This window comes from Anser cygnoides, chromosome 4 (genome assembly GCF_040182565.1).
Source record: "Anser cygnoides isolate HZ-2024a breed goose chromosome 4, Taihu_goose_T2T_genome, whole genome shotgun sequence".
Lineage (NCBI taxonomy): Eukaryota > Metazoa > Chordata > Aves > Anseriformes > Anatidae > Anser > Anser cygnoides.
The window spans coordinates 31,001,037-31,015,539 of NC_089876.1; the positions used below are offsets into that span (position 1 = coordinate 31,001,037).

Consider the following 14,503-nt stretch of genomic DNA (forward strand, 5'->3'; position numbering starts at 1 on the left):
GAAGCTGAGCACACGCAGTATTGCCAAGCAACACTTTCCAATGGATTGTGTGTGCCACAACTCTTGCTTGGTGTCACGTGCTGCTGTCTTCTGATTTTTTTTTCCTTTCCATCCAGAGAAAATGCATATGCATAGGGATGTGGGAGTGAGTGGGTAGAAATGGGATCTTAGTAGGCTGGGGGAAAGTATTAGGGTAGAAGGGCCAGGATTCCTTAAGGACACAGATACAGCTAGAAAAGTGTTTATATTTTGGTATGTTTAAGAGCTTTGTATGGAAGCTGGGCTGTACTGGACCATTCTATGTCATAGCTGCTAAGATGCCCGTGTGTGTCTCAAGAGAGCATGGGTTGCTTCCCAGTCCTCCAACACAAGGGTCTGTCGTTGCCCTCTGCGAACCTCAGTGGGACACAGCAGATCCTGCCCTGGAGGCAGGCTAAGCTCTGGTGAAAATGTGGTGCTCTGAGCATGTTTTCCACACTGCTCATTTTGGTTCCAGCTGTTTCTCCTTCCTTTTCTCAACAGTGCTCTGCCTTAAATGACTAATAGTCCCTTTGTAACATCTTAGTGACCATTTTGCTTTGAAAACACGATTGTCAGTGCAAGGAAAAGCTTCCTTGCTTCCTGCTTGAGGAAAGGCAGCTTGAAGACTGCTCTTCAGAGGTGTTGGTGCTGATAAAGGGGTTTGTTGGAATGTGACGAAAGGGAGGCAGTCCTTGCAGGCCACACAGCAAACAGTCTGCATAAGAATATCTAGATCTCCTTTACTGAGTATTTACCAGTGGCCTATGCATTTCTTATCTGTTCTGTCCTCAGATGGAAAAGGACAGATGTCCCATCCTGGAATTTCTTGTTTGGCACTAGAGCTTGCTTTCTGCTTGGGATACCAGAGTTATATAGCAGGTGTGCATGCCCATATAAAAACGGGTGTACTGTACTGTGTGTGAATTTTAGGTTTTGGGCTTCTGTGGTCCCAAAGGGCTAAGAAGATGATTCCTTGTCCTGTCCCAAAGCTACTGAGACTATGAACAAGGGGAGTGGATTTCATCCTGAAAGAACATCTTCAGTGATAGATGACGAGCATTCATTTTGGGCTTGGTCCCGAAACTGTTCCCAAATCAGGCAAGAGAACTGAACACAGCCCTTGAAGCACTCACACTAGTTCTAAATGCCCTTTTCATCTCTGAACAGGCACTTCTGGATTTTATTGCTCTTTGTAGTAGCCTGAGTAGTGACGCCGTTGCACTGCTGCGGGCCCATGCCAAGTGATCTCTGCTGTGGGGCCTTTTCTCTCCTGCATTTCTTGCTGATCTTCACTGCTGCTTATTCTGAAAGAGGACTGGACAATGGCTTTGGGATTTGGCTTCAGGACTTGGAGATGATGCTTTAAGTGCAAGGAAAATGGAACGAGTGAAAGCATCTTTATTCAAGAGCTCTCTCTCCACCCCTCAAGCCTGCCACCTGAGCCACATCCGTGGTTCTCAACTGTCTACCTGGACACTGGGATGGTGGGTACCAGCACCACCTCAAATACAGCATAGAAGCAAGAATGGTGCTAATAACAACGTGGGAATCAGAGAGGCAATGAAACTCTCAATCTGGACGTTGCACATCTCGTCCCATGAATGGAGTAAGTGAATTCGCAATAACACTGCAATTGGTGCAATGGCAGCTTGTCAGGCGGCTACTGGAGCAAGTAGAAGCACTCAAGCTGTGGTAAATATACTCTGCATCACAATTATGTAACAGACCGCATCCTATCCTGCACTCATTTGCTGAACAAAAAGGGCCAGCTCCTCAGCTGGTGCAAATTGGGGTGGTGTCACTGACTTCGATGGATGAGGACTTAACCCTGGGATGAATCTCGACAATCTCGCTCTCGATTTCTTTATCTCATGCCATTTAGAGATGAACCTGTGTTCTTACCTTCTGCTGCATGTGCGACTTAATTGATTTCTATTTTTTAAGATGCTATTTGTTAATTCACATTGTGTATTTTGCCGACCAATTATATGCATGGCCATATTGTGTGACTGCAGCAGTCTGGTGCAGTGCAAGGAATGCCACATCATGTGAGACGTTTCATCTCCATGAGTAACCTAGTCACTGTGGTAAATGAATACATGAATACAGTACATCCAGGAGAGATTAAACGTATTGACCGGTGCCTCTAGTCACCATACAAATGTCATTGTTTTTTAAATTTTTTCCCCCCCTTTCGTGTTTTTTCGACACATTTTGGTCCCCTTTTCGCTTCTCCCCTTTTCCCTTAAGTAGAGATGACACAGATCAATACCTTTGATGGAAAGTAATAATCAGGCCTATTAAGTGACAAAGGTTTACTCTGTAACAGCTGTGCTGGCGGGAGAGGAGAGCTTGTCTGACTAATGAATCATGAAACAATCAGGCAGTAGCCATTTGTGTTTAGATCTGTAAATATGGTGTGGTTCAAGTGCCAGACCATCTCCAGCACTCCAGCTGGGGGCACAGATGGTCCGCATTCAGAACAGCACAAGTGTAAAGAAAAGCTTCTCCCCCCCCTCCCCCCCCATCCCTTTTCCTTTTCTGTCCCATACTGCCCCTCTCAGAGGAACTGATCGGCTAGCTTTAGGATAAAGTTATGTTGTGGGAAGTCATAAAGTTGGCCCCTCAGACCGAGCAGCTCTCAGCAAAATGCATGCTGTTGTGCTTGTCCGAGAGGAGAAAAACCACAGCGAAGCCCACAATTTATTTATGCTGTTTGAGGGACTCTTACATTTTTGACTAAAAATTACTGTTTTTTCCTTACTTCCTACCCCTTCCATTTCTTCTTCATGCCCGAATAACAGATTTCCTTCTGAAAGGCATGATGACGTCAGCTTTCTAGCTCCTAGAGGACAATTGAACATCACATCAGGAATTCAAAGCCGGAGTGCAGGCCCAGCAAGAGAGGGAGAGAAATAAAGTTGTCAGGGAGTTCAAGCTGTTTCCACTGTCTTGACTTCAGCTGAGAGTGCAGCCTCCAGTACTGGTTGTTTATGCAGTTTTTCCTCCCTCCTCTTAGCGGAGGCCAGGGATCCCAGCTGACACCGAAGAAGCTTCCGATTCTTTTTTCCAAGAGCTAGTACCGTGGTAATGAATATGCGTTGAGTGCTTTCTCACCTGCAAAGAAAACAGCAAATCAAGTAGTCTTGTTTATGTAATATCTAAGTTCAATTTTGACAAATTTCACTGTTTAAAATGTGGAGTTTAATGCAGTGAATTAAGGAGACCTAGTTTTCTGCTGTCTTTTACACTGATGGAACTCCATAGACACCAAGCAATGGGAGAAGGTATAATACAGAAATAACAACGACTTCAGGCCACAAAGTTATTCCTGTAATCGGTGTGTGCTGTTGGAAGCTTAGTTGCCCATTGCAAACTTTCTATTATGGAACACTTATTTTCTTTCTTGGCATGTATATGTTTCTGTGTGTGTGTGTACATGTGCCTTTATAAATATATTCAGTACGTTATTTTACTGTAACCACCTGAATCCAAACAATTTGCACCTTGGTTTAGTGAAAGATGCTGTTCATGCAATGGGACAGTTGTTACTGCACATATGTATTCTTTGGATGTGCTTTGGATTTCTTTAGCTGCAGTTGGGTAAATGAGCACAAGATGAAGCAAAGAAATAACTTCATCTCTTGGGCACGGAAATTGGCTTTGCTGGTAGATGCACAAAAGTGACAAGGGCAGAATCAGGTAAGTGTTAAGCCAAGCGTCTGCATTGCATTAACGCTTTTTGGAATAGCAAGGCTGTGTGTTAAAGCAAATGTTTGCATAAATATATGTCTGTCTAAACTCTAGTAGAATAATGGGGTGTACTTGAAAACATCTGCAAAACGATTTCTTTGTCGTTATTTAATAGGGGCGATAGTGCTGAGTTACCATTGTCTGGATCACTCAGTGGCAGGAAATGATGAGTTCTTAGCACTGTGACCTGCTCTTCAGACCTCTCTGAAGAAGGCAGTCCTGGTGAAAGTATGACTTTCCGTTCTTATTTCAGTACTCATTTATCTTAGGAGTCTCAAGTTAGCTAGCATCTCTGCTTGTTGTTGTTGTTTGCTTCTACAGATTGTCACTCTCTTGGCAGCTTCCTGGCCACGTTGGGGAACTGTTACCTTGGAGGAAATGTCTTTCTAGTAGGTCTTGCCTGAGGCTCCAGCTAGGCAACCCTGTATGCTTCTGCCCTTGTTCAGTGCTGCATCTTCTGTGATAATTCCTGCTCAGGCTGCAGTGCACTGTAAATATAAGTCAGTGAAGGTATTTGACCTGTTGGTAATTTGTGCTCATTTCTTGCTGTGCAAATAATTTCACAGTGAAAAGACAGTGAAAAGACACATTCCTGTTTTCATTTGAAAAACAGATAGGTTTCTGTACACGTATTCTAGCTGCTTCTGACTTTCTGGAAGCGTACAATGGCCAGAAATATGTAAAGCCATGTAGTTTCCAAACTACATGGAAAACTACATGCAAAGAATGGAGCAGACTATGGACACTTATCCTGTTTTCTGTTATACAGTTGGAAGAAAATGCAAGGGGTTCAGTGAATGGATCTCTGCTGGCAGGCCCAAGAGTTGAATTTGGTATTTATTCCTTCCTGCAGTGGGTCAGAACACAGATCTCTAATGAGCACTCTCTGCTTCTCCAAAATGACCTGAAAGGTAATAGCATTTCAGCACCTGAGTTTTGGACTCTATGAAGTGTTCTTTATTAACTTAATTATACTGAATAACTATATAGAGACCCAGTTAAACTGGCATAGTCAACAAGATTGGGTGATGGTCTGCTTAGCTTGGGATTGGTTTTCATCACTCATTGTCCTAGTAAAAGGATGTTTTTGTCTCTGGTCTTCTCTATCCCTCTCTCTTGGGTAACAAGGAAATGTCTTAAGGGCTGAAGTCACTATGGACCAGTGTATCTCAGTGCCGTTTACTCACAGAAAGGCAGTTACTTATTCCAGAGGCATAATTTGGACTTGTATATCTCAAGTGAATTGGAGTGGGTTATGTAGCATTTGGAAAAATGCTTTGCTTTAGATGCTTTTAAAAAGAAAACCATATAAAGCATAAAACCAGACCAAATAAGCAAAAAGTTCTGAAGAGACATGCGAGGACTTCCTAACAACTAGCCGCAGCACAGGTCTTCAGCTGCTTTAGGTTGCTGCGTGGCCCTCCCGACATACAGGAAAGAGGTGTGGCTTGCTGTCTGCCACGGGCTTGGCCCAGGATGCGTACCCTTGCAGAGGTTTGTTGATAAGAATTTAAAAGTTCCTCAGCCTTGATAACTCAAAATGACGCTATCTGAAATAAGGATACAGGGCAAAAAGGGAGAAAGGAGTGGGCTTTTCTCTTTTTCTTTTATTTTTCTTGTTTTAAACCACTATTTTGTGTGGACAAAGAAGCGAGTTTGCCAAAACCCAAAGAAATAGAGATTTTGTGGTTTTCAACAATACTACCATTCTTTCCAAAAATCACATTATGTCCCACCTCATTTAAGCTGTTGAATGTTTATGTCATGCAAAAAGGTGGATGAGAGAGAAAAGCCCCAAACTCTTTCAGCTAGATCAGTGCAATCAATAAAGCTCACAAAGGTAATTATTCTGATTTAAGACCTGTTCTTCTGCTTGCAGTATTATTTGCTTGCACTGACCAAAATGCTTTAGGGAACAAAAGAAAGTTTAAACTTACGTAAAAATAATTTCTCCAGGAAGTGGTTTTCATCCTTCTCTTTTCCAATAACTTCTTTCTTCTCTTCTTCTTTTGGGGGGGGGGGGGGGGGGGGGGAATAATTTATTTTTTCTCAAGAGTAAGGCTTAATTTTGCTTGTTGAAAGAATCTTCCTAGAAAAACGTGACTGGGGCCGTGCACAGCTGGCTTTTGAAAATTGAGTTTCTACTGAAACTTCCCTGCTATTATCTTGACAATCTTATTATTATCAAAGCATGCAAATATTAGATATGACAATGAATGCTCACGGCAGGGAAGAACGTAGCTTGGCCATCAGAGGAAGGGGGCCACTAACAATTGTGCCCCCTGTTGCAAAAGGCATAATAATTTAATATTCTCATACTGGGAGTCTCCATTTTGTTTGGCCTGCATAGAGCCGCTGAGCGTGTTGTTTCCTTTTGGCCAAATCACAAGGGCCGTTCCTTGAACATTTTGCAAGACTTCAAATAGGGGATCATGCTGATAATGACTTCAGGGCAGGATTATTTTTTTTTTAAGCAGAGGAATAAATGATTTAACTATTAAACTGAGTCAGACTTCTAGCTTTTGAATGTAATTTATTTCAAGGTTGTGTTAAACTTGTTAGTAGATCAATCGTTTTTCTTCTTTTGCTAGCCTGCTTAGCAAAAAAAATAGGGAAGACAAATCAGCTAAATGTGATTGACTTGGTATATTTGAAGTGTCACATATTGTAATCATTAACTACCAGCTGCATTATCTGGATATGGATTTTATTTTTTAGGACTGTGTTTATTCTCGGCTCCTAAAACTCATCAGTATAGGAGGACATGTTAAATGTCTCATTTTGAAGACAAATAACTTGGCAAATTGGACAATTACGTGATTTTAATGGCCGTTCTCGCTTCTTTGCACAAATCTGCCAGCTCATATAGAAGTCAGACATCAGGTGTCCCAAGCCTTCCTGGAAGACTGGCCCTTCGAAACTAATTTGTTCCGTATCCGCTTTGAGTCCTGGTTTGATGTGTAGAAGAAAAGCTATAGAGAATGAGCTAAGCCTGGCAAAGCTGTCTACTTAAGATGAATTCTCTGGAGCACAGGAATCAAAAATTCGGACACTCCCAGCCCTCAGAAACCACTTTGCTCTTTTTAAGCAGTGTATCTAGGAAATAGAGCCCTGGATCAAAACTGCTGTTATCTATTTACAGTATGAGAAGGCTCAGTAGCAATATTTTTATTTATCAACTGCACTAGAGGAGCAGGGGCAATACAAGAAAAATTGCAGGCAGTAGCAGCTGATGATAACGGGTCGCTTAAAAGCTGTTAGGAGGAGTTATCTCTTTCTCTTCCTCACCTATGCTTGTGCGTAGGTATTTGTGTATACAGAATGCATAAAATCCTGCAAGCAGATTGCACGCACCTGAAAAATGTTAAAGATTGCTTAGACAAAGTTCACCAATAAATATAATGTTACAGTGTTCAACACATGCTGGAGATTCCCATGACCACAGGGGTCCTGCCTCTTGTTTAACAGCCTGGTGGTCTGAAACATCAAGGTCAGAGTGCATCTATTGGTCTGTGTGTCTATTGTCTGCTCTTCTAACTTAGGCTGGTGAAAGGGATAATCATGTCTGAGTCAACCTTCAGTTCCAAGCCTGCGCCATTTGAAGCCTGTTCATGAATTATTACGGGGAGATACTAATGCTGGGTGGCCATTCAGAGACAAGTAAGGGGCGTCTTTCTCCGAATGTGGGTACCGGGAACAAGGTTTGGTTTAAGTTAGCTGGGGCATCGGGGTTAACACCCTTGATCTTCCTTTGTTGAAAGTTGTGGGATTTTTGGCACGCATGGAGCCAGGGTAGGCAACTCCTGCATTTCACTGGGGCTTACCAGAGTCCTGACAGCAGAGACACAAGCCTGTATATATACAGGTTACCATTAATTTTTATCATGAAAGTGGGACCTCTTCTCATGCTACCAGGTATATATTGCACAGACCACAGTGAGCACCGATCTGCAGGACACAGGGGGACAGAGAGCATATGGAGAGGTGCTCAGAGAGATTTGTCTTTGTGATATGTCTGTTGTCCTGGAGACCAGGAAAAAGTTTTTCTTGTTGCTCTTGTGAGCTGTTGCCTTTCTCCCTCACTATCTTACTTGGGAAGTTAGTGAAGCTACAGTTGGGTACAGCTCAGGAGAAGAACAGAAGAACATGGTATGTTGCTGCTGAACAAGGGCAGACTTGTGGAAATCAAAAAGCAACAGATTGTTTAGAGGAAGACGTACTGTGCACTTTAATACCGCTAACCTTAAGCCCATTGTTACAATCTGTAATGGAAAAAAAGGCTTCAGCCAGAAAGTAGGCTTTTAGCTATGGATACTTAGCATAGCTACAGTTAAGTCATTGTGTCTGTCTGTGGTATCGCCATATTGCCCAGTTCTGCAGTCAGTAATAGTCTTTTTTTTTTTCTGGGTGTAAGCTGTTTGCTACTCGCTGGGGTTAAGGAATGCTTTCCATCTGGGACAGGTTTCCATCATATACTTGTGCCACCTGCAGCCTGTTGTTTCTGGGTATGATGGTTGGCAGGACAGTGGGCTGGAAGGACCTTTGCTCAGTGCCAGCTTGCCACTTCCTTACAGCATGGGCCATTAGGTTAAACATAAATTAAACTTCTTCTAGAGACTCTGAGTTGCACTGAAAATGAGACTTGCCAGGTAATTTGGGGTTAGTTGCATTCCCATTACTGCCTTTGTGGATTCTAGTTCTGGGAATGCTTGCCAGCTGTGAATGGGGCACACTCTTTAATATTCTCTGGGGTGTTATGCTTTGCCAGTGCTTTCTCTGGGCCAGTGTTGGAAATCACCTGAAAACAGAAAGAACTTGCATTTAGTGAGTACCTGTTTCAAGAGACACCAAACTGCTACTGGAAAAAGTCTCTGTAAAAGGGTGAGGGGCCATTATAGTATTGCTTTTTACTCAGAGTTGTTAGTGCCTTGCTTTATTTATTTATTTAATTTTTAACCTTAGAGAATATAGGCATCTCCAAGAGCACCTGTATCCTAGGAAGGCTTTCAGAGGCCAACTTCTCCAAATGTCTGCTGTGATATCCTAATTAAAACTGACTTCATACATATGTTTCTGCACTCCCAAGGGAGTTATTCTGGCTCCTCACTCTGGTTTGGAGTGCTCTTTTAGCTCTTTTCTTCTTCACTTGTTTGAGGATAGGGGGCCCAAAATCTGTAGAATTCTTGGAAAGATAAGGCTGGGCCCAAGTCCTGTCTTTATTCCAGTTTGTACTGGGATTGCAAGTACCGAAGTGGACTAGAGAGAACCATTTTAAGCTGAAATAAAGTCTGTCCTAGTGGTTGAAACATCAGCCTGGAAGGAGGGAGGTGAGAATTGCAAAAAGTCTGACATAGGTGCCTAACTTTTTGAAGATCTTTTGGCACTTACTGAATGTTGCTGGGATCCGGAATGCATGCTACTACCACAAGTGTATGAGAGTGAATGAATGAATGAATATGTGTAAAATGCTTCTCAATCTTCAGACAGAATCTGCTTCATAAATCATGGGAATTGTTTAAAAACCCTGAGCAGATGCCTAATGCACTGCTAGTATGCTAGGGGTTAACTGGGACATCACCCCCTGGTCCCACTAATTGGGCTTATTTGCTATGGTGTGGCTTCCAACACCATTTCGGAAACTCAAGGATGTGAAAAAGATGGAGTGAAACCAATGCAAAGTGGGCTTAAAGTGACTGCTCTACTAAATGTCAACTGCACAACTAAATATAACCCCGAAAGTAGAATTTATGCTTTGCACTCCTTCGCTTTTTTATTGTGGTGAGAAAAAAGCCAGGAACTCAACGGGCTGTAACTTTAATAGGTCATTCAAGCCAGTGCTTACCTTTACAAAATCCTGATAATACAGAGAAGACAATACAGTGATCAAAAGCAGTGATGAGATTTTTTAGCAGCATTAACCGTCATGACCTAGCAAAATGAAAGAAAATGGTTTAACAGAACTGTCAGATCCAATATAGCTAATAAAGGCATGGATAAATGTTTATTACATACCGGAGACAGATCATTTCTGTACAGAAATTGAGGATGACCTTTACTGATAACTCTTATCTGCCTGATATCCTGAATAAGAAAAAGAGAGGGGGAGAGAGGACTGCACTATTGCTGATATTTATGAAAGGTGGAGAAAAATTACAATTTGCAGATGATTGTTTTTAGACAAGAGCTCTGAGAAAAATAAAGATATGGAGCTGTTCATTCTGCACAAGAGATCCAGACTCTGACTTGCCTGTGTCAAATGTAATGAGTGTGTCCAACTGGGATACTTTTTGATAGACTTAGTTTTCATACAGTTAGGTGTATTTGTGTGTGTCTGTGTTTGGGGGAGTAATGTTTGCATTTACATTGATTTTTCTCTCTGTGTAGGATGTTCCCAAGCTACTTGAGTAATGCTACTGAGAGTCATCTTCCTGCCAGCCAGATTTCTAGGTTCATCACCCATAGTTGAAAGTAGATTTCCAAAAAAAGTCAGCTTCCAAAAGCTTTCTTCAAGACTCAGTGGCCAGACCTGTGGAAGAAAACTGGAAATGTAAGCTATTTATTTTGGACAGTAAATGTGATGTAAGCTTCTTGAGGAAATCCGGCCAGTTACATATGAAGCACCATGTTAGTGTTTGGAACATAGGTAATGCCAGTTCTGAACCTGGCAAATAAGGCTGCAGTAGTCCCACCCTGCCTGACAGCTGCATAGATGTGGGGCAGACAACCCACCAGGCTGACTTAGGCTCCAGGGATCTGGTAGGCTAGTAGAGTTCTGTGGGCAGGGAAATCAGAGGGCAAGTTAATCTTGGGCTTTTTTTTTTCCCCACTCACCCTAGGGTTCAAATGCTGGAGACCTGACTTTCTTGGTGTTCTCAGTATGTTGCAGCTGTGGGGGCTCACCTCTTCCATAAGCCAGAAGGTGGGCACACAGGAAAATCACAAGCTACCTGTCAAAAAACTGTCTGAAATGAGTTGTAAGGGTAATCAGAATCAGGCCTGCTACATGCAGTTAATCATAAATAATGCTGTCTCGGTAATGGTTGCAATTAGTTATAAACTTCAATCATTTCTAACGTTTGCATGTTGGCCAATTATGCTGCAGAAATTATCAAGTAACCCATAGCACATTAGCTTTTTGTAATGCCATTGTTTGGATCCGCTCAGGTCACCAGATCCTCGCCAGGATGAATTAGCATAGCTCTCTGAGGTACAATGGTGCTAAGCTGATTTACATCGTCTGAAAAGCTGTCCCTTTGTCCGCTGGAGTTGTAGTGGGAGCAAGTTTAAATCACAGCTTTGCAGTAGGGACTCCTACGACCCAGCCTTACAGAAACAATGGTATGCGTGTTTTCTCTCTCTCGGCTGTGCAGATGACTTATTAGATGCCAACGGTAATGCTAAGGTCTGGTGGTAGTTCAACAATAAGCTGAAATCGTACTTTAATGGTGCAATTTGAAGCAGGGAAGAGGAACACATAATTAATGGGCTCATCTGACTTCTGCAGAAGAGAAGCCTATCAGATAAGGGAATTACTTAAACATGCTGATGAGCAGCCTAAAACTTCGTCATGCACTTGCTTGTTAAAATGCCTTTTGTTTTCATTTTACAGGACTGCAGAGGTGTACTGGGTTGCTGTTTTCTGATGGTATGTTTCCTTTATTAATGAAGACTCACTTTGTTGTAAGTCCCAGCAAAGCAGAGCAATACAATTTGTTGCTGCTGTTAGTCTCACCCTTTAATCTTTTCTGTCTGTTCAAAGTAGCCTGTGTGTCAAAAAGTAGCTTGTATTTCAAGCTATTTACCTTCATTTCTTCAGAGAAGAGTGGACTTTTTTGTTCATGTGAACTTTAGTTTGTCAAGTTACATAGAAATAATAACCTTGAATCCTAAAAGGCATTTCCTTGTCAATAACTTGAAAATATTTCCTTGTCAATAACTTGAAAATCTGTGGCAGCTCAAGTGCCTGAAGCTTCCAGACCAGGCCCACAGACACTGTGCATTATTTTGAGTGAGAGCAGCACTCTAAATGTTCCTTTTGATGAGCTCTCAAACTCTGTATTTAATCATCAAAAGCCATCCTAACTACCTGTCTCTCTGACAGTAAAGTAAGTCAGCAGTCTCACGACTTCTGCCTTGTGCATGGATTCAGAGCCTGTAGTTTCTAGATCTCATAGCTGGTTCTGGGCTGTGTGGTTTCAAAGAGAATTATTTCAAAGCAAAAAATCTCAGTGAAATTAGTTGCAGTTTTAAAACAGAATATTTTGTCAAAATCAAATTTATTTCAATGACGGACAATCACCCTAATGGCTGAGAAGAATGCAAAGATTAAATGAGGTATGAATAGCTGTAAGATGGTACAATTACCACCTCAGAAACAATATATTTGTAAAGTTAATTCCTCTTGAACATGAACAATCTCCTTACACTTGACCCCTCTCTATTGCCTCTTCCATGCTTGAACTCTCCTTGAACTTTGAAGATCCATCTTGAGAGTATGATACGGCCATCTCTTTTGCATCTGGTTATTTTAGCTCCAATTTGCAGCCCTAAAACGGCAATTATGGTGATATATTGCTCAAGTCACCCAACATGGATTAGTATCGGGATCAGCGCGTTTATGCACAGGAGTAGTGAATGGAGACTACAGCTATGATTTTAAATGACTTGATTAATTCTGAAACAACACTTCAGAGTCCATTACGTCCAGCAGGTGTTGGGGTTCAGGCTGCCTTCCCTTAAGCAGCACAAGCATGTCATATTTATTGCTTTTTTTTTTTTTTCCTCTTTAACATTCCTTTTTATGTTTTCCTCCCCTTTGCCCCTTCTTTCAGGAAATGTCCAGTAGCTTTGGAGACAACTCGGACAATACTCCCTTTTTATAAATCACAGAGCAGAATTCAGAGTCAAACTGTAACAAGTTCCTTTACAGCATCTGTTGGCAACACAGTGTGATCAATAATGGGGTGAAGATCGTGACTTGTTGAACAGCAAGGCTGGTTTCTTTTGCTTAGGATCAATTAAATAATATAGAGTAATAATATGCTGAGTCCAAAAAGTGGTCAAGATGCCGGAACCACTCTCTAGCCTTCACTCTCTATGTTCTCAGGTGTCAATACTTTTATGGGTAGCCAGACTGATCTTAGGGAAGTAAGAGCTTGTCTGGTGTGATTATATGTAGGGGGTTAGGCTTTCACCTGCTATATGCTGCTGTGGTTCCCACCTGAAAAATGTTGCTGTCCTTAAAAGAAAGGTGATAAAGAAGATTTAATGAGGTGGTTTCATGTGCTTTTGATCTTAGAGGGCTGTTTGAGACCACAAATATCAGCATCTGTGTTATCTTTTCTGACTTTACGTCAGGCAGGTGAGAGGCAGGTAAAATGCAAAGGTATTACTGCTGAGGACACTGACTGCCAAGACCAGACTCTTCATCACCCCACCCCCTGTCCTGTGGTCAGTACTGCAGCGTGGGAGAAAAGGACAGCAAAGCAGAGAAGGCACCTGAACTTGAAGGATAGATGGATTTGGATAAACCAGGATGAATCATGCTAAAAACTCTTCTACTACATCACAGATTGTAGGGGCCTTCTGTAAAGATCAGATGTCATGTGGCTTTATTTTTGCGCCTGTTGCCTTTATGTAAGTCTTTGTGACCTGATGCTGGTGCTCTCTGGGCCTTGTTTCTGCTAGAATTCCTGTTCCAGTTGGCTGCAGTTCTGGCCACGCAGGGCCACAGGCCAGGCAGGCACTACACATATAAAATAAGGCACTATTCTGTGAAGTGCCACTGAAATGACTGCTTGATGAGTGAGGTACTCCTTCCCATGAATAAGGGGACAAAAGTTTGGAGCTAATGAGAAGTGCAGCATTTGAGTGTTTGTTTTGAAGACAGTAGCTCATTCTTCAGGCTGTGGTACGGAGGCAAGGGAAATTGTGTTTGGGGTCAGGAGTTTCCCAAAGGGAGCTGCTTCTGTTTGCACTGAGTATGTAACTCCCCTTAGAGGTGATGCTACATGAGCCTGCTCTGAAGTCTCCTGAAACCAGCGGAAGCCCATCTGCACACATGGAATATGCCTTAATAGGACAAGCACAACTTCTGTGAATGAGTTGTCAAGAAAGTGTGTGGTATAGCTAAGAAATGCAGAGGATTCCTTTTAGTTGATTGGTGGTGGTTTGGGGTTTCATTCCTATGGAAAAATATCCAGTGAAAGGCTTGTCTTTCCCTTGATGCTTCATCAGGTTTTTATTTCATTTTTAGAGTAGACGGCAAACATCCTAGGCTGTTCCTCTGTAGAAATGGTGCATTTCCTATGAAAAGTTCAACTGCAGTGAGAAAGAAAACAGCTTTAAAAGCTTCTATTCATCCAAATAAAGCAGTCTTGAACTAATGTGCTGCTGAAAAGTAACTCTGATTTCTACCTGTTTGTTTCCTCTGTACTACAAAGTCTTCTTGCACATTACACAGAAGACATCGCTAGCAGCCCAGCCCTTTTGTCTGTCTGAGACTGGTCATTTCTGTTATCTTTAGAGCCTAAATCTGTAAGGCATCATCATCAGAGCTTTCAAATAGTGTAAAGGCTCTCTAGTCTGAGGGCCATTTGTATATAAATGTGATTTCTTTTTCCTTTTTTTTTTTTTAGTTCCTTGGCGTACAGGCAAGATTGTAAAAGGAAACCCACACTTTGTATTGAAGAACATGCCTTACTTCCAAATAATTGTTTTGATTTAAAAA

At 42.0% G+C, this 14,503-nt stretch overlaps 1 long non-coding RNA gene across 3 annotated transcripts in view; it reads left to right on the forward strand.

Annotated features, from left to right (window-relative positions):
- The window catches only part of LOC106041884 (uncharacterized), a 52,769-nt gene that overhangs the window by 32,013 nt on the left and 6,253 nt on the right, over window positions 1–14,503 (forward strand). For 2 of the 3 annotated variants that reach the window (XR_010831395.1, XR_007167298.2), the window contains 2 exons: window positions 10,159–10,321; window positions 11,384–11,419. This is a non-coding gene — a long non-coding RNA (uncharacterized lncRNA). Of the gene's footprint in view, window positions 1–1,188; window positions 2,336–10,158; window positions 10,322–11,383; window positions 11,420–14,503 lie in introns of those variants that run through there. The other variant, XR_007167299.2, reaches the window with a different exon arrangement.